We start from the raw sequence: 21590 nt of genomic DNA, 5'->3' as shown, positions 1-21590 counted from the left end.
AGCTATCAGGTTAGCCCGTCGACCTAGTTGGACCTTGTGCTAGATATCCGGTTAGCCCATTGACCTATCTGGACTTCTCCTGTAAACTTAGTCAAAGTGTTAGATCACTACGAAACTAACTTAACTTACTTTGTCATTCATCAAAACCTGAGTTAGACCGTTAATGCTAATTGCACCAACAAACCTGACTAAGGGGATATTGCACCAACAATATAGAATATCCTAACTAAAAAAATAAGGTTCTTTTTCTCTCGTAAACCTAAGAACTAAAATGTCACAATGTTTTTTTATATAGGTTTTAGTTTACACATTTATTAATGATGAAACTTTTATACTTATTAGCATACAATATATATAAATAAAATATGGATGCACAAGAAGTTAGAAAATTGTTTCATTACCTCAAAATATTTTGTTGGAGTTGAAGATTTTATGAAATTTGTTAAGTCTCATTAGAATGTATGAATGATACAGTGTTAAAGTGTCTGTGTAATCAATGCAATTATAGAAATACATCTTTCTATGATGAATAAATCGTGAAAGTACAACTATATAGAAATAGATTTGTTTCAAATTGTTACAATTGGTATTGTCATGGAAAATTTTATGTATTTGATTCAATTGTGTTGGTGCAATCGACCTAGGTTTGATCGATATTTTGATGTGTGTGTCAAAGAGTTTAAGTTAAGCTTTCATATGTGTTTGATATATGTTTGAGTCTTGCAGGACTTAGTGAAACACATCAGGAACTTGGTGTGACCAAGTTTGGGAAGCTCATCCTAGGACTCGGATCCTTGAGTCGGTGAAGGATGGTGGAAGATATCCGAGGGACCGCCGGACGAGGAGCAACAGAGTGAAGCTGAGGGAAGCAGACTTCAAGGCAACGTGAAGGGTGCATGGAAAGGAGCCGCGGGCTCAGGTGCATCTGAGGGACGAAGGCCGAGGAAGAGGGCTTCAAAGGAGACTCCGGAAATGATGAGTGTGTGTGAATGTAATGGGCCAGTCGACTGGTACTTGGACCAATCGACTGATCCAAAATCATGAAGAGCACAGAATGGTTCTATGCTCGTCGGCTACGAGGACCAGTCGACTGGTACATAGCCATTAGCAAGATCGCAGATTCTGCAGAGTGTCGTTGGCTGTGTCCAATGGTCACACCAGTCGACTGGTACTGGGACCAGTCGACTGGTACTGGGACCAGTCGACTGATGTTGGGTTAAGTTGATGTGCCGATCAACTCTCTTCTCTTATTTATAGGAAGCTTTGAAGTATGAAGGAGGTCACTCATTCTTGTTGAATAACTCCTAAGTCTTTGCCCAAAGCTTCCAAGTCTTTTCTTCCTCTGTAAGCCTAAGTTTCATCTTATAAAGAGGAAGAGACCTTTGTGAGAGGTTTGCTCCACCGAGAAGGAGTAAGATCTAGCCGAAGATTGGCAGGGACTAATCCACCGAAGGATTAAGGATTCGTCCACCTCAAGGACAAGTCGTGGAGTAGAAGCAAGTAATCTCCAAACCACGTTACATCAGACTTGTTAGCGTTTGTATTCTTGTTTGTTTTCAGTGCTTTAGTTTTTGTATTTTCGCTTGTGCACTAACGTCTTATAGAGAAGCAATCGAATAGGGGTGATCTCCTCCTTTTTGATATGTGGCAATATGTTTAAGTTAGGCTAAAATAATAACTTTGAAAATTACAAGCAATATGTAAACATGAAGCCTAAAACCCAAGCTCCCCCTTAACATATGCTCTCAACCTTAATTTTCAAGTTTGTACACAAGTAGGTTTCTAACTTAAATCAAGTCTGACCAAAGTTTGACCAAAAATTTGATTTCATAAAACAAACAAAATGCTAGAAAGTTGGTACCAGTCGACTGGTAACTGATGCAGTACCAGTCGACTGGTACACAAGCAGCCCGAATTTCAGCCTTCTGAAGCCAACTTCAGAAATGCATAAAAAATTCTAAAAAATTTGAAAAATCATGAAATTTGGACAACATATTTCTTGAAGTGTCCTTTAACTAAGAAAAATAAGCTTTCATGAAAAGTCAAAATATTTTTGAAATTTTGACCAAATCTCAAAAATCTTGAAAACATGCAATTGTGCATCAATTTGAAACCTAGTTTTACATTCATATGCTTTAAAATAACTATACCACAGTAAAGAAGATATAGAAAGGTTTTCAAAACATTTAAAATATCCAACTATGATCTAGGGGCAAGATGTCCATTAATTAAACATTTACTTTCCCCATGTTGGCCTATAATCACTAAAAACTGATACATTTTATAACTCATCAAAATATCATATGCATAAGTGAATTATTTGTATCATCCTATCATCTCACATCTATGTTTAGAAAATAATGAAAGTCATTGTGAGATGAAATAAAGGTAACCTCTACTTAACCCTTTTTATCATGAATTTCTATTAAGGCTAAGTGCTCCCCCTTAAGGTCTCAAGTCAACCATAAAAAATTAGAATTATGACTTCCATGGTTGACTAGACCTAAAATCCTATAACCCTTGAGGATTGATTTTGGTACTCAATAGAGGTTCTTTTTAGTTGGGTTAACCAAGTATTCCTTAGGGATCAATTTCCTATCTATGGTTTTTGTCTTTAATTGACCCCTAGCAAGTAAACAATGGTAGACTTTCTCATTTTTGGGTTTATTGTATCCTAGTCCCTTTTTGTTAAAGCTTGCCCTTTGGCTCCCAATAATCATGCTTAGGGTATTTGACCCAATTTCAAATTTTCTAAGGGCTTTGCTAAGATATTCTACATTTTCCCTTAATTTTCTAGTTTGCTAAGATATTCTACCTTTTCCCTTAATTTCCTATTTTCTTCTTCTAGGCATGAATCATTTGAATCTATAGAAGAAGCATTCTTATTATTATCCTTAATAGTCATGGATTCTAATTTTTCTTTAAGCATGTAAATATCATTTTTCAAAGATTTATTCTTTTTTTTTGCCTTAAATAAATCATCATTTGTACTTGAAATAATTTTAATTAAAACATGGGGAGGAAGATTATGTACCTCACTTACCGAGAAGTCCAATTCTGAAGTTTGACCTCCCCCTTTACTTGAGCTCCCTTCTTCATCTTCACTTAAGCTCTTTCCCTCTTCATTTTCGGATAAGGTGAAGGCTACATCATCAATTCCCATTACAGCAAAATGGGACACATGGTATTCTTCTTCCTCTGATGATAATGGATCATCCCATGTTACTTTTAGGTTTTTGACCTTTTTCCCTTTTTATTTTGACTTCTTCTTCTCTTCCTTCTTCTTTTCTTCTTTCTTCTTCAAGAGAGGGCATTCATCTCTCATGTGTCCTTCTCCTTGGTAATTGTAACAAAGGACCTTCCTTGTTCTTGTCACGCCCAGGGGGAGTCCCTGTCCGAAGAAATTTCGACAACACCTCCACTGTACGGGTGACAATCTGAAGCATTTCTACAGATATAATATACATCAGCCACAGACGGCTGGAATATACACACAACCACGTAGTTTATAATACAGCCTACTCGGCTGATACAATAAAACACAACCACGCAGTTATATGTCAAGCAACCCACTCGGCTGTACCAAAACCAAAACACAACGGAAAATGACAGAAACCAAATACAAACCAAACACAAAACTGCTAGCCGGCTAGGCTTACACAACCAACAATAATACAAAATACCACATAACAACTTCAAAACTCCAGAAACAAAACCGGAGCACCAACTAAACACACTGACACATAATACAAACAAAACATAAATGAAACCGATAGATCTTCTGAGGTGACGTAGGGACCAGCAGACAGGATACTCCAAGCGACATCATAAACAACCTGGTACCTGAAAAAAATAGTGTCCACGGGGGTGAGTTCAACAACTCAGCGAATACCAATAGACATACCTAGTAAGATATATCTAACAGCAATAAACATGGAATACAGCTTCCTAATCATATATAGGAAATATGCAAAACTGAAAGGTAACTGAGGAAGCTGTACTCACCAGGAACTCCTATCCAGAACAAAAGGGTCGTCAAACCAGATACACAATATACCTCCTGTATGCATGTCAAACAAATGCATCCACCAAAATGCAACATATAAGTACAGCAAACACAAGCAAATAAATGCAATAAATGCATATGGTGCCAATGACATGGCCACCCCTGACGCCAGTCAGTCATCTCACACACAATGGTGAGACTGAGTGGGTAGGGCTGTGACAACCGTGCACTCTGACATCACTACCCCTGATGAGTGACCGAGTGGACGGGATGTTGTCGGAGTACACCTATCCTCCTACCCCAAATCATAAATGGGGGAGCTCAATACTCTCATCTCTCGGTACACAGTGACGGGGAGGAAATCTCTGCCGGCTACCACGCTGCGTCACACTACCCATGAGCGGACCAAACAGAGTAGAACTGTCTGCCGGCTACTACGCTGAGTCACCAGACCAACGGAGCCAAACAGCAGAACTGTCATACACCTGTCTGATCTACCACTAACCCATGAGTGGTGGTGTGTACGGATATATGTAACTGGCGATGTGCTCGACAATAATGGAGAAGACTATCGCACAGCATGCAATCATGCAAGATGATGCATGACACTAAACATGGCAATATCCTGATGAGCATAGAAAAATCCATATATATATAAAATGGGTACCACAGTATCGATGGTTAGATCCGAGGATCTAAGGTACACAAGTCAGGTATGGTATAAAAACCTAGGTATCAGATAATCTAGATACACATGCCAGAAAATAAAATCCAGAACCTAGTCCTAAACTCAGTAAAGCATGGTATGCCACTTACTCTAGGAACTAAGGTACTCATGACAATAATCACGAAACGTAAACATGGATACATAACAAACGCCCAACAGAACATGCTATGGGTAACAAACAGTGACATACCAAAGGCAAACATGATCATTGCTTGTAGCTATAAAATACTATGCATATCCAATTGATAATATCATAAAAGATAAGTCAAGAGGTACCTGCCTCCAATAGTAAAGATCCTATCCGGTCCAAATCTGACGTCGAAATACTCGTCTCGCGTCAAATGTCCTGTATCACCAACATAAATATTTTATTTAGCTACACTTCTATAAATAGATAAATAAAATCTCTTACACTAAATTAGAGCAAAAGCCTAATCAACAATAACATAAACTTAATCCACAATCCAACTCACATGAACAACTAATCATGTAATCCAAATTACACCATAATCTACCACTAAGATCAATTACCTACTCCTTACCTCAATTCACAGCCAGAAAGGTTGCTGCCGGAAGAAGGTCCTACCGAAGCCAAGGTGAGCTGCTGGATCAAAGAGCAATTCACAGCACACAAAATTTTAACTCCACAGGTCACAATACCTATACCTCACAGCCATGATTATTGCTCCACAGCCCTCAGCTAGTTTCTGTCCATCCACCAGACCAAGAAGAAATGATCACGAGTTCAACCAATCATTCAAGAAAACAATCGATTTCATCTTACCTCTCTAAACCCCACTGATATCAACCGGATCAAGCAGGTCACTGATGTGATCGAGCAAAGGGTTGGCGACTGAGGAGGATCGCAAGCTAGGGCATAGGTTGACATCAAAGGTGGTGGCAGAGGTCGTCGGCGGCTAGCGGGTGGTAATTGACCTCACAGCTTGGCGTCTGTCTTGGTGGTCACCGGGAACATCGAGAGGCGATGGAGGGAGGCCGTGAGAGGGAGTCGGCGGCTATGACCCAAACTAGGGCACAGGAAATCGGCCGGAGACGAGAGCTCGGGTGGCTAGCGATCAGCCGCGATGGCTGTGGCGTCGGGAGTGGGGCGTCGACGCTAGGGCAGAGGGGAGTCTCGGTCGCGTCGGCTGTGGCGACAACAACGGCGCTAGGGCTCGGATGCCGGCGTGCAGAGGTGACAAAGGGATCGGGAGGGCGGCAGGATTCGACACCGATCAAAGTCGAGGATGATGAGAAGATGAAGAGGAGGGCTCGGCCGCAGAGGGGAAAGATGTCGCTAGGGCATGCGAGGAAGGGGAAGAAGGAACTGCATGGGCAGTTTTACGGTTAGGGCACGGGATCGAGAGAAAGAGGCTTGGCGTCGGGCGCGTGGCTTCGGCGGTGAGGGAGTGAAAACGGCGACTGGGGAAGAAAGAAAGAAAAGGAAAAGAATAAAAATAAATAAATTTTTCCTCGCTTAAATGGGTAACCCAAAACAGGCTTTCCCGGAGCCCCATTTTTATCCCCGTAAACTCGTCCATACGAACTCCGAAAATTCCGGAAAACTTCCCAGATATTCCAGAAAATTCCCTTATCATTATTCGTCATTTTTACGGTATTTTACATTCTCCCCCACTAATAAAAATTTGGTCCCCAAATTTCGTTATCTACCATCAGTAAATACCAACAACAGGTAAAGAGTATAAATGCTGAACGGTAATTAAAATCACATATATCAAGTGAAAAGATGGGGGTATCAAGCTCGGATAGTATCCTCGAGCTCCCAAGTAGCCTCCTCGTCTATATGATGCTGCCATCCGATTTTAACCAGCCGGATAGTCTTGTTCCGCAACTGATGCTCTTTCCGGTCTAGAATCTGTACCGGAATCTCCTCATAAGTGACGTCAGGCTGAATTGGAACTGAGATATCTGTCAGTACATGTGTCGGGTCGGGTATGTATCTCCTCAGCATAGATACGTGAAATACGTCGTGCACACCTGCCAGGGACGGTGGTAGTGTCAGCCGGTAAGCTACCGTTCCAATCCTCTCCAAGATCTGGAAAGGTCCAATGTGTCGCGAAGCTAGCTTACCTCTGAGGCCAAAACTCTTCACCCCTTCCGTGGGTGAAACTCGCAAAAATACATGGTCGCTAATGGAGAACTCTAAGAGCCTCCGACTCCGGTCAGCATAACTCTTCTGGCAGTCCTGTGCCTCTGACATCCTCCGTCTGATAGTACGGACCAACTCTGCCTCATGCTGAGCTCTATGAGATCCCAACAACTGGGCCTCCCCAACCTCATCCCAGAGGATGGGTGTCCGACACGACCTACCATACAATGCTTCAAACGGTGCCATCCGTATAGCCGAAAGAAAGTTGTTGTTGTAGGCGAACTCTACCAATGGCAGATGGTCCTCCCAACTGCCTCCGAAATCCAATACACACGATCTCAGCAAATCCTCTAGAGTTTGAATGGTCCGCTATGACTGTCCATCTATCTGCGGATGGAAAGCTGTACTGAATCGGAGCTGGGTGCCCAAGTCCTGCTGCAGACTCTGCTAGAAACGAGACGTGAACCGGGGGTCTCTATCCGAAATAATACTCAAAGGAACACCATGTAATCTGATGATCTCTCGGCAATACAGATCTTCCAATCGATCCAGAGAATCAGTCTTCCGGATCGCTAAGAAGTGCGCATATTTGGTTAATCGATCGACGATTACCCAAATCGCGTCATGGCCTCGTCGTGTTCTCGGCAAACCCACCACAAAATCCGTATGTTCCCATTCCCACTCGGGAATAGGAATCCGCTGAAGTAAGCCGGCAGGTCTCTGGTGTTCAGCCTTCGCCTGTTGACAAACAAGACATCTAGTTACAAAATCCGCAATGTCTTCCTTCATGTTGTTCCACCAATAGGAACACCTCAAATCTTGGTACATACGGGTACCGCCTGGGTGGATAGCAAATCATGAGCGATAAGCCTCCTGAAGTAACTCCTCCCTGACCAGGTGAAATGGAGGTACGCATAAGCGACCTCGGAAATATATAATACCCGCTTCATCTCGGGTAAACTCGGTTTGCTGCCCAGAAACTATCCGGCTGCCAATAAACTGCAAAATGTTGATCACCGGCCTGGGCCTCTCGGATCCTCGTCCTGATCAACGACTGAGCAACCATGGTAACAATAATACCCTGCTCTGTTTGTCCCTTCTCCTCAAGGTCTAACTCGGAGAAGCCCTGAATCAAGTCTGTGACCACAACTCGGTGGCAAGCTAAAGTCCCTCTGGACTTCCTGCTGAGTGCATCGGCAACCACATTAGCTTCCTCCGGGTGGTAGCTAATGGTGCTATCATAATTCTTCAGGAACTTCATCCATCTCCTCTGTCGGAGATTAAGTTCCTTCTAAGTAAACAGATATTTGAGACTCTTATGGTCAGTGAGAATCTCAAATGTAATGTCATATAAATAATGTCGCCAAATCTTCAAGGAAAAAATAATGGCGACTAACTCCAGTTCATGAACTGGGTAGTTCTTCTCATGCTCCTTCAACTGTCGAGAAGCATAGGAGACTACCCTATCGTGCTGCATTAGAACAGCGCCCAAACCCTGAATAGATGTTCGGTGTAGAGGACAAATCCGTCCTCTCCTGAAGGTAAAACCAACAATCGGAGCCAACACTAGTCTCCGCTTCAGCTCCTTGAAGCTGGTCTTGCAATCCTCAATCCAAGTGAACTTCACGCTTTTCCTGGTCAGGCGTGTAAGTAGCATAGAAATCCATGAGAAACCCTCAACGTATCTCCGGAAATATCGAGCCAAACAAAGGAAGTTTCGAGCCTCTTCTATAGACTCCGTCTACTCCCAACGGTAACAACCTCTATCTCCTGTGGAACCACGGTATACTCCTACTGGTGACCATGTGTCTCAAACATCTCACAGAAGACAACCAAAATACGCACTACTGATCTTCACATATAGACATTTTCGTCGAAACATCTCTAGAACTAGGCCAAGATGGTGTACGTGACTCATCTCGGATCCGAAATAGATCACAACATCGTCAACAAGGATAATGGAAACCGATCCAAACATCCTAGGAGTACCAAATCATCGAGTCCATGATAACATCTAGGGCACTATTAGCCTAAATGATAAAAATCAAAAACTTATAATGTCCATAAATCAGACATCCTCAACCATAAGATCCTCGACAATAAGTCTGAGATCTAATCACGAACAGTATAAATCACCAAAGAATAGATCCTCCAGTATGAGAGCAACGCTCCATCACATGAAATACCACATATGTGGGAGCAACGCTCTACCACAAGAAATCCTCCATATGTGGGAGCAACGCTCCACCACAAATAATCCGAAATATGTATCTGCAATAAATATGGGAGAAATGCTCCGCTACAAGCAATCCGCAATATGTGGGAGCAACACTCCACCACAAATAATCCATAACATATGTGGGAGCAACGCTCCACCACAACCAATACATAAGTGCCCAAGGCACCTAACTGTTGGAACAATCCCAATGGTTCGTGGGACCATGTGTTTTGGTGTTTGGGCAAAGGGTTTAAGTTAGGTTTACCCTTGTTATTTGATATGTGTACTTGAGTTGTGCAGGACTGCAGGTGACACATGTGACTCAGGTTGACAGCTTCGGGTCCGGTGAAGGATGGAGCATCCGAGGGACCATGGACAAGGCAGCAAGGACAATGGCCGAGGGAAGCGACTTCGAGGCATACGCGAAGGATGGCATTGGAGACAAGTCGCGGGCTTGGATGCATCCGAGGGACGAGAGCCAAAGGAAGTAGGCTTGAAGGCAAGAGGTCAAGGCTGCAAAGAAGAGTCAAGTGAGTCGTGAGGGTCCGAGTGCGAGAGAAATGTATTCGGGATGGGAAACCCTAAGTTTAGGGTTGTACCAGTCGACTGGTACTGGAACCAGTCGACTGGGGGTGAGCATAGAGAGTTCTCTGAACCTAAAACGGCTGGGACCGTTGGGCTGGCACCAGTCGACTGGTGCAAGGACTAGTCGACTGGTAACGGGCAAATCAGCAAGGCTGATTTCCCCAAGCTCTATAAGAAGGAGCTTGGTATGGCCGGCCAAAGCGACGAAATTAGACTTGGTTAAAGCCTAATTAGTAGTCACCAAAGTGCTCAAGGTTCCCTTGTGTCCAAGTGTTGTTGGTGAGTGTTGTGGTGAGGTTTCTCCACCCACAAGGAGGTTTGAGCTAGCCGGAGGTCTTCCGGGGAGTAATCCACCGACGGATAGGGATCGTCCACCTTACGGACACGCCGTGGAGTAGGAGCTTTATCTCCGAACCACGTAAATCGGCGCGTGTTGGTTTGCTTGCTCTTTCTTGTTCTTTGTATTTATATTTAGCTTTCGTATTTGTGTTTGTATTATTTGTATTCCGCTGCGCAACTAACAAATACGTAGAAAGCGAGCGATTTGGGGGTGGCCTAGCTATCCAATCCCCCTTCAAGCCGGCCACTGATCCCCCAACACTAACTATCCAGCTAGAGACTGCACGAGATCTCTCTACCACAGATCACTGTGGGTAGCCTAGGATATAACAACCCAGTAAGCATATCAAATCTATAGTCAACTCTATCATCATCCTAGTGGGTCGGTCACCCACAAATAGGAGAATTAGTTAACAGGGTAGTACAACCAATAACATAATATAGACACTCAACATTCTACATTCAATATAGGTAGAATCATCATGATGCTACTAACCATACACTTGGCACACATGCACACACAACATATGTATGATCGACATAATCCTCCAATTAGTACACACCAAACATACTCACAACATAGGTATAAATCATCGTGATACCTCCAACAATGCATACCGAACCCGTGTGCATATATCAACATAGGAATAATCGACAATACACCTCAAACAACACTCGCATGACATATATACACATATGCCAAGAGTATAATCAACGTAATACTTCCAACAAATCATAATCGACACGAGTGTACACACAGAACAAATATAATGAACAAGATACCTCAAATATTACACCGAACATATCTGCACATATCACAACTTAGATTAACTCGATAAGATACCTCTAATAAAACACTCAAACACATGTGCACATTTCACAACATAGATTTAATCGACAAAATACCTCCAATAAACCAATCAGACCACTCGGGTATAATCTACTAGAAACCCACAACAATCATAACTAGAAAAGTATACACCCACTACATGCAATTAGACCGTCCATCATAACACTCCTACAACACATAATAATTATATGTACACACCACATAGATATGCAGAATCAGCATATTTAATCCAATCAACCTGATATTCCATATGCTATCTTCTATGTTATCCAACTAGGTGCATATAGTCTAAAATAAAAGTCCACATGGAATAGGATACATCGATCCTCTATAGACTGACCAAGCCGATAATGATATACGGCTAATTCAGTCTTTTCCACGACAGTACGAGTCATGTACTCAAATGTGCTCTAGATACCTAACTAAGCACAAATAATCCAAAGATTCGAACCTCTAAAAATAGAGTATGGCAGTCCCCTACTGATCGGACCAACATAACTAAATCGGTCATCTACTAACTAATCATGAATACACTAATCCTCCATAAGCACTTAAGGTAAATCGATCCACGACTACCCAAATCAACATGTGTAAATCAGTTTTCTATTGACCGATCTAACCAGAGTACATTAATCATCTACCGACGAAAACTAACTAAAGTATATCGGTATTCTACTGGCTGAGTCAACTAGAATATATAGTTACTAGTCACTACTTAGCTAATAATAGCATAGGCTGGTATGTGTCTCAATCTCCTAACCAACTAGTAGCAACAGAAGCTAAAACTATCAGTGATATGAAATGAAAAGTCTCCCGAGACCGTAATCCTTGATCTCTATCTGAGTCAACCATGATCAGTGGTTTACCAAATACATGGAATATATGCTATAACATCTAAATAGGTACTAATAAAAAATGCTAATACATGTCATAAACTATAATAGTCAACTGTGCATATACTAACAAAAGGTAGGATAACAATATACCACATACCTCCTATAGCTTGGAGATGTCTTGCCGCTGCCAGGTCCCAAAACTTGAAAAGTCACATCGAGAAAACCAAATCATGAAATCCGAAATACGAGAAATAAGACTCGTAAACCGAGTTCTGATACCAAATAAATTGGTATCAGATAAATCTCAAAAATCTAGAACACATAGCAAGTATCGTATACCTGCTCTGATACCACTAAATTGTCACGCCCCGGGGGAGTCCCTGTCCGAAGAAATTTCGGCAACACCTCCCCTGTACGGGTGACAATCTGAAGCATTTCTACAGATATAATATACATCAGCCACAGACGGCTAAATATACACACAACCACGCAGTTTATAATACAGCCTACTCGGCTGATACAATAAAACACAACCACGCAGTTATATGTAAAGCATCCCACTCGACTGTACCAAAACCAAAATACAACAGAAAATGACAGAAACCAAATATAAGCCAAACACAAAACTGCTAGCCAGCTAGACTTACACAACCAACAATAATACAAAATACCACATAATAACTTCAAAACTCCAGAAACAAAACCGGAGCACCAACTAAACATACTGACACATAAAACAAACAAAACATAAATGAAACCGATAGATCTTCTGAGGTGACGTGGGGACCAGCAGACAGGATACTCCAAGCGACATTATAAACAACCTGGTACCTGAAAAAGATAGTGTCCACGGGGGTGAGTTCAACAACTCAGCGAATACCAATAGACATGCCTAGTAAGATATATCTAATAGCAATAAACATGGAATACAACTTCCTAATCATATATAGGAAATATGCAAAATTGAAAGGTAACTGAGGAAGTTGTCCTCACCAGGAACTCCTATCCAGAATAAAAGGGTCGTCAAACCAGATACACAATATGCCTCCTGTATGCATGTCAAACAAATGCATCCACCAAAATGAAACATATAAGTACAGCAAACACAAGCAAATAAATGCAATAAATGCATATGGTGCCAATGACATGATCACCCCTGACGTCAGTCAGTCATCTGACACACAATGGTGAGACTGAGTGGGTAGGGCTGTGACAACTGTGCACTCTGACATCACTACCCCTGATGAGTGACCGAGTGGATGGGATGCTGTCGGAGTACACCTATCCTCCTACCCCAAATCATAAATGGGGGAGCTCAATGCTCTCATCTCCCGGTACATAATGACGGGGAGCATATCTCTACCGGCTACCACGCTGCATCACACTACCCATGAGCGGACCAACGGAGCCAAACAAAGTCCACTGCCTGCCGGCTATCGAACCAAACAGAGCAGAACTGTCTGCCGGCTACCACGCTGAGTCACCAGACCAACGGAGCCAAACAGCAGAACTGTCATACACCTGTCTGATCTACCACTAACCCATGAGTGGTGGTGTGCACGGATACATGTAACTGGCGATGTGCTCGACAATAATGGAGAAGACTATCGCACAGCATGCAATCATGCAAGATGATGCATGACACTAAACATGGCAATACCCTGATGAGCATAGAAAAATCCATATATATATAAAATGGGTACCACAGTATCGATGGTTAGATCCGAGGATCTAAGGTACACAAGTCAGGTATGGTATAAAAACCTAGGTATCAGATAATCTAGATACACATGCCAGAAAATAAAATCCAGAACCTAGTCCTAAACTCAGTAAAGCATGGTATGTCACTTACTCTAGGAACTAAGGTACTCATGACAATAATCATGAAACGTAAACATGGATACATAACAAACGCCCAACAGAACATGCTATGGGTAACAAACAGTGACATACCAAAGGCAAACATGATCATTATTTGTAGCTATAAAATACTATACATATTCAATTGACAATATCATAAAAGATAAGAGGAACCCGCCTCCAATAGTAAAAATCCTATCCAGTCCAAATCTGACGTCGAGATACTCGTCTCGCGTCAAATGTCCTGTATCACCAACATAAATATTTTATTTAGCTACACTCCTATAAATAGCTAAATAAAATCTCTTACACTAAATTAGGGCAAAACCCTAATCAACAATAACATAAACTTAATCCACAATCCAACTCACATGAACAACTAATCATGTAATCCAAATTACACCATAATCTACCACTAAGATCTGTAAGACCGGGATCGTTCGACAGAGGGGGGGATGAATATCGATTCGAAAACTCGAGTGTGAAAGTACGCAGCGGAAAAGGAAATGGACACAATTGATTTTACTTCGTTCGGAGCCTGTGACGACTCCTACTCGAAGGCCCGTGGTCCTTGACCACTTTCGTTCGGCAATCACTAGCAATTCAAAATAATGATTACAAAAGAAGTACAATGAATGCAAATGAAAACAAATACCGACAAGAAAGAAAAGGAAGGAGCGAAGTGTCGGAGCTTTGTTAGCGTCGCTAGAGCACAGAGCAACAAAGCAATCTGGGAATTCTGAGAGATGTGTTTAAGCTCCACCCTTGGGGCTTCTTTTATATGCTGCTCAGGGCGCCTGGATCCCTTCCGGGCGCCCTGGTGCGACGTGGCAAGTCCAGTCAGGATGCTCCACGTGACGAGGCGACGCAAAGGATAAAACTTGCCTTCAGGCGCCCGGATCCCCTCCGGGCGCCCGGACCACCTTTTTCCAGAGATTCCTTCTCCTGCAAAACAAGGTTAGTCCGAGGCAAAAATATATCCTGCAACACAGATTGTTAGCACAATTTATAAAGTATTGATAAACAGAAAAAGTATGACTTAGATTCCGTCTTTCCGAGACCGGAATCTAGTCACGATCTCGACTTAGATATCCGAAATGGATCTAAGCCAGATCGACGCCTAATGTTCCCTTCCCGGGAACGCGTCCTCGCAATCACTCCCCTCTAGTGACTTACCTTACTTACCTGCCAGACGTCCGGTCAGCCCTTCGACCCGTCTGGACTTCTCGCCAGCTATCCGGTCAGCCCGTCGACCTAGCTGGACTTCTTTCCAAGCGTCCGGTCAGCCCGTCGACCTACTTGGGCTTTTCGCCAGCTATCCAGTCAGCCCGTCGACCTAGCTGGACTTCGTGCCAGACATCCGGTCAGTCCGTCGACCTGTCTGGACTTCTCCTGCACACTCGATCAAAGTGTCAGACAACAACAAAACTAACTTAACCTATTTGTCATTCATCAAAACCTAGGTTAGACCGTTAGTACTACCCGCACCAACAATCTCCCCCTTTTTGATGGAATGACAATCTGGTTAAGTTAGTGAAAAGACGCAATAAATAAAACAGGTACATGGGTTTTAGTGTTTTCAATTTGGTTTAGCTAGCTTAACCACCTAACCCTCCCCCTTTGGCATTGTAACGCCTGAAAATTCTCAAACTTGCATTAGAATTATTCTATGATTTTTTTGGAATTTTTAGATATTTTTTCGGAATTTTCCGAGTAGCGGAAGCAATAAAAATAATTAGAACCGCAAAATAGCTTAGGCGGGAATCGAACCCGAGACCTATGGCTTAGAGATAATGTTGGGAACCAGTTGAACCCAGCAGGGCCGTGCTGAAAGAAAAGGGGACCAATTATATTTATAATTGGGTTGGCCGAATTAGTTACTTAGTGTCACGCCCCAGAGGAGTCTCTGTCCGAAGAAATTTCGGCAGCATCTCCCCTGTACGGCGGACAATATGAAACTTTCTACATATCACATATACATCAGCCACAGGCGGCTGGAATGATAAAAAAAACAAACACCACGCAGTTAATAAATATATTCAGCCTCTGGCTGTCACAACCACGCAGTTATAATAGTAATCAATAACTATAGGACTCTGACTCAAAATCCACCCTACTTCACTACACTCGTAAAGCTCAAAACCAACGAACTTACCTCTTCTGCGTCCAAACAGGCACGTAGTAGAATGAAATCCAATATCATATCAAAAATCCATCAAAAGGTGTCAATCCATACAATATTTATAGGAAAAATCCAAAGACAATACTAAAACAAAGTCTGATATAGAAAAAGGCCAAAGTAAAACAAATAACGAACTAGTAGAGAATTGGCTCTACGTGCAGATGGGGGGCCAGCGACTGGAACTGCTCCGGACAGCTTCAACCTGAAAATATCAACAATGGAGGCGGGGTGAGTCCAACACTCAGCAGGTACAACTGATATGCATAATAAAACAAATAAAAGACAACACTAATCATGCTGAATATGAGAAGGAATAAATGCAATGAAATGAAATGGAGATAACTGTATTAACCGGAATCAAGGTACAAAGGTAGCAGGTCGTCAGACCAAGAAATCATAATCCTGTATGCATGTCAATCAAATGCATCCATACAAATGCAACATATAAGTGCAAGAATCACAACAATAAAATGCAATAAATGATATGGTGACGTGCACTCGGACATCACTGCTCCTGACAGTGATCGAGTGGACGGAATGCCGTCGGAGTACTCTCCTCTGGCCCCAAATCATAAATGGGGAGCTCAATGCTCATCTCCGACACAACGAGAGGAAAAATCCCGGCTACCACGCTGAGTCTCCGACCAACGGAGCCAAACAGAGTCCACCATCTGCCGGCTACCACGCTACCCTAAATGCCAACGGAGCCAAACAGAGCGGAACTGACTGCCACTACTGAGTCACCGACCAACGGAGCCAAACAGCAGAACCGCCACACTCCAGCCAGATATACAACTAATCCATGGGTGGTGTGTGCAGTACATGTAACTGGCGATGGGCTCAACCAAAGTGGAGCCGACAATCGCACAGCATGCAATCATGATGCATGTCACTAAAAACAGGGCATAGTCCATATAACTAGATACAAGTGTGTACCACTGGAAGAAGTATCAAATAGAAGGTACACCAATAAAATAGGGTATCAAATAAACCCTAGATCCAGAACATATCATAGCATGTGGTTGGTTCACTACCTAAAACATATGTGATCAGGTAGATATCATGCAGTGCAGCATAAATAAATAAACAAACAAACATATAACTAATCATGTAGCGACCAACCGAAACAAACCGATAACACAATTATTGTTATATGTTAAACATATTATCATGCATATCAAAAGACATAAGTCAAAGTACCCGCCTCCGAAAATAGAAAGGTCCGATCTGACTCCGAGATACTCGTCTCGCGTCAAAGTCCTGTGTTAAATCGCACAGTTTAGCTAATTTAATTATAAACAAATAGCTAAACTAATTTCTAATCCACTGACTAGTTAGGATTAATTTCATAAACCCCAATTACACCGTTATAGAACTTCTAGACTTACGTCAATGATTATTGCTAATACATCTAGCAATAATCTACCACAAAGATCAAAACCATAAACCTTACCTCTAACTCTCCTTCAGTCGTCTGTGATGGCAACGGACCCGATTCACAACGGAAAGACCGAAATCCAGCAACTTCAGACCGTTCACTGCCAATTGGAAAACAAATTCCAAATCCAACTTAATAGAAAACCTTATAATAGCATACCTCCATCCATAACACTATTGACGTTAACAAAAATCCTTACCTAACCCATAGTTGTGTTTGTTGATCCACCACAAGGAAGGATTGATCAATAACAGAGAAGAATATCCAAGCTCTACACTGCTCGGAAGGATAGAGGTGTCGGAAAGGATTTGCAGCAGTGCTGCTCGATCAACAGTCGGTGGTGGTCGGAGTGGCTCGGGAGCAAGTGTCGGCTAGGGCACAGTGGAACCAACAGTGGTACGCGGGTGCCGGAATCGGGGTGGCCGGCGCTTCTCGAGTGGCTGGCGTCGGGTTAGGGCACAAAAAGTAACAGCCGGCGCTAGGAACTCCACGGCAAGGACTAGGGCTCCGGGTGGTCGACGGTGGCTCTCAACTATGGCAGAGATTGGGTCGCCGGTGTCGGCAAAGGAGAAGAGGAAGGAGATGGCATCGGCCGGCTAGGGCACGGCGACGGCGCTGTTTTCCATTGACCGGCAGTGTCTCGTGAGCACAAGGAGGAGTCGGCCACTCGGCGCAAGAGGGAAAAGAGCACCGTCGGCTGTAGCTAAGGCAATGACAAGAGGAGGAAGAGAAGAGATCGGGAGAGGAGGGAACCGCTCGTGCGGTTAATGCACGAGAGGTTTCGGCGAGGATGAAGAGTCGGCACACAGTGTCAAAAAAAGAAGGGAAAACGCACGGCACAGTAACAGGATAAAACAAATAAGAAAAAAAAAATAGAAAATAAATAATTAAAACTTTTCCTCGTTAAAACGGGGTAGCCTAAACAGGCTTTTCCGGACCCCGTTTCTATCCCCGTCAACTCGTCCGTACGAGCTCCGAAAAATTCCCGAAAAATCTCCAAAAATTCCGGAAAAATCCCTTATTAATATTCGCCTATTTTCCGGTATTTTACACTTAGTATAAATAGGAAGGTTAAGTTGGGGGTTGGTTTATTTTGAGAACTTGGTTCGGCAACATCAAATTCACCGTGACCTATCCCTCTCCCAAAAACCTTCACCGCCGCCCACTCCTCTTCTTCCTCCTCTTCCTCTCGGCGCCCAAGCCCCAAGGGCTCTCGGATCCTCTTCCGGCGACGACTCCAACACGAAAGAGGTTCTTCTTCGCGAGAGGAACGTAAAGACGTGAGCGGATCGTCGAGAAGGTCATCTCCACCGGAATTCTAGCGAATAGAATCGTAAGAAATTACGAACAGGAGGTAAGAAACCCCTCACCTGCACTATAATAGCTACCGTCTGATTTCCTGTGCATTAGTTTAGTTATATGCGTATGTTTTCGACATATAGGGTGTATTTAACCTTCCTCGCAGGTTTAGGGATTTAGTGAGTACCTTTAGATGGCTGGACACGTCTTTTCTCCTTCAGTTGGAGGTTTAGATGCTGTTGGGTGCCTAAAGGTAGTCTCCCTAATAGAGAGGGGAGTTAAAGCACACTAGGTGGTCGATTAAATAACTAGCTTAGAAAAAATGCAACCTAGGTATTTTTTTTATTAGCACAGTTGAATGCATTAGAAGCATCTAAATCAGTAAATCAGTTATCCTAGCTTATATGGGACTACGGTCCAATGGGTGGGCTCCCACAGTTGCCTCTAGGTTCAGACAACCTAGCTCTAGGTTCAGATAACCTAGAAATAGCTATTTAGAACAGTTTAGCTATACTCAGTATTTTACTTTTCAGTTGGCACTGTACTAGATTAGATATCCATTGGGCTGGGCTCCCATAGTCGGCCCCTAGGTTTAGATAACCTAGTAGCTCTACTAAATTCGGGATTTGCAACCCCGGGTCTAGTTAGAGATGCGCGCATAGCAAGTACAGTTGTCGGGCCCAAACAGCAGCATGATTACTATTTTCACTTATTATGATATTAGCTTTCAAACTCTTAATCCGATCCAGTGATTATAGTTTAAGATCAGTTTTGGCTTAGTTCAGTTTCAGTCAGTATCATGCTCCAGCTTAGTTTTTCCGTGTGAATATGCATGATAACTTTATGTGCAGTTGTTATACATGTTTATATGTTCAGCTTTAGATATGCCATGATTGTATGCTTACATGTCATGCCATGCTTAGTTTATTCAGTATATCCAGCATAGGTTTTAAACAGCATGATTTAAAATCATATTTGCATCGTTGCATGTTTTTGTGAGGTAGATGGTTTCTTACTAAGCTTTTTAGCTTATAGATACTACTTTTCTTATACTGCAGATAAAGGTAAAGGAAAAGTGGACCAGTAGCGGAGGCTGGAGGTCAATGCAGATCAAGATGTGTGTGGCAGGAACTGGAATAAAAGATTCTAAGGGATTTTAGCAAGTTTTACTTAAGCATCAGAACTTTACAGTATTTTGTTATTTGCACTCTAGTTGTTAATCACTATGAATTAGTTAGCTATGCACTCTATTATGCTTAGAACCCTTCGTTTATGATGTGAGAATGTTAGTTTCCATTGTTAGAGTGTTTCCTAGCCTTGTTAGAATTGTTGTGTGAGGTTTTGGCACGCCAAAGTGCTGAAATTAGAGTCCCCGGGCGAAATCGATCGGTCTCCACGATCGAGCTCGGTATGCATCGGATCGGTCCGACCGATCCGCATAGATATGATGCTACTATATCCTCCTGGATCGGTCACCGACCGATCCAAAGACGATGAGCGTCCAAGAGAGCTAGTGCACGGATCGGTCACCGACCGATCCAGACATACTGGATCGGTCCGATCCGATCACACTGGATCGGTCGCCGACCGATCCATTGAAACAGAAACGATCATAGCCTCGATCGATCTGTGGATCGATCGGCAGGTCTGTGAGTAGTTGGGAAGTTAGTTTCTAGCCCCTAGCTCAGTTGGGATGTTCAGTTTCTCCTCCTTAGCATATGTACACCAGCAAAGAAGGTCTTTAGACCTTTCTTATCAGTTGTATCCATCATTAGTAGAGTAAAATTTTAATTAGCCCAGCTTTCCGCACAGTATAGTTTAGCATTATTGTGACGATCGGCCTTACAGCCAGTGATCAGAAGGCGGGTCGTTACAGGCATTCATCAAAAAATAAGCAAGGGTAAACAAGCATAGTGTAGGGTTACTGTAAAAAGTAATCAATTAAAAAATAGATAATTTTGAAAAATATCTAAGTTTGATTCAAAATTCAAAGATACTGATAAACGTACAAACACCAAGTTAATAAGATAGTCAAGTTGACTTGGGGGGAGTCTAGAGAAGGAAAGAAAAAAAATTGCTTTAAGTTATGAAAAACTTAGATTGCAGAGTAATTTTCAAAAGATAATATTTGCAATAATGAATTTTAAAAGTTATAAGTTTAAAGTTGATAATCTTTTCAAACGTTTAAAATTTTCAAATCAGGTTTTTCAAATTTCAAATTTAAGTAACATATACTTTTCAAAAGGTAAAATCTAATTTTCAAATTCCAATTTTCAAACACTAAGTTGAATCTAGTTTTAAGTAAGTAAAATTTTAGCCAAAATAAATTTGTTAAAGCTAATTTGATAAAAACTAAGTTTGGAAAGTTTAATTTTCAAGCATATGTTACAAAACTGAATAAGTTTAAATTTGTAACAAATTTCAACTTTAAAATCAAGTTTTAAAAATTAGGTGGGATTTTTAAACTTCCAATTTTTCAAACACTCAGTTAAATTTAACTTCTTGAAAACTAGTGTTCAAAGATAAGTTAGATTTAAAATAGATGTACAAAAGCATTTTTCAAATATACAAAATTTTAATTAATTTTCCCCCTGAATTTGACACTTAAAATTAACCAGCTGTCTAACCAATTAGGTACTAACTAACTATCAGAAGATAGTAGCTTTCACTTGGTTAGTCAGATTAAGTTGATTATAAGCAGCCAGTGTTTGACTTGACTGATAAACTTAGTCTGATTAATGTCTGATTTGTATTTAACGTCCAGACTTATGCTGATGCACTGAAATAAGCATCTTAAGTCCAGACAGTTGGCCTATGCATCTCACCCCTTTCTATGTTTGTCAAACACAAGCAAGGTAAACCTAAGGTGTTGGTGAGATGCTCAAAGACTAGTCCTATGGGTACATGTTTTCTAAGGATTTTGAACTAGTCTAAGGCTAAAACTTTATTTGAAAATCTAAAAAGAGGAAGGTTTAAAAAAAAAAAAACACAATATGTTTCAACCTATAATTTGAGAAAGCCATTTTTGAAAATGTTTTTGAAATTTGAAACTCCTAGGCTACCAAGATAGAACATAATCAATGCAGGTCTGAAATATCACTAGATAGATATAAAATCTTTTACAGGTAGTGTAGCTACAG

This window comes from Zingiber officinale, chromosome 1B, assembly GCF_018446385.1.
Source record: "Zingiber officinale cultivar Zhangliang chromosome 1B, Zo_v1.1, whole genome shotgun sequence".
NCBI lineage: Eukaryota > Viridiplantae > Streptophyta > Magnoliopsida > Zingiberales > Zingiberaceae > Zingiber > Zingiber officinale.
This window is presented reverse-complemented; position numbering follows the sequence as displayed.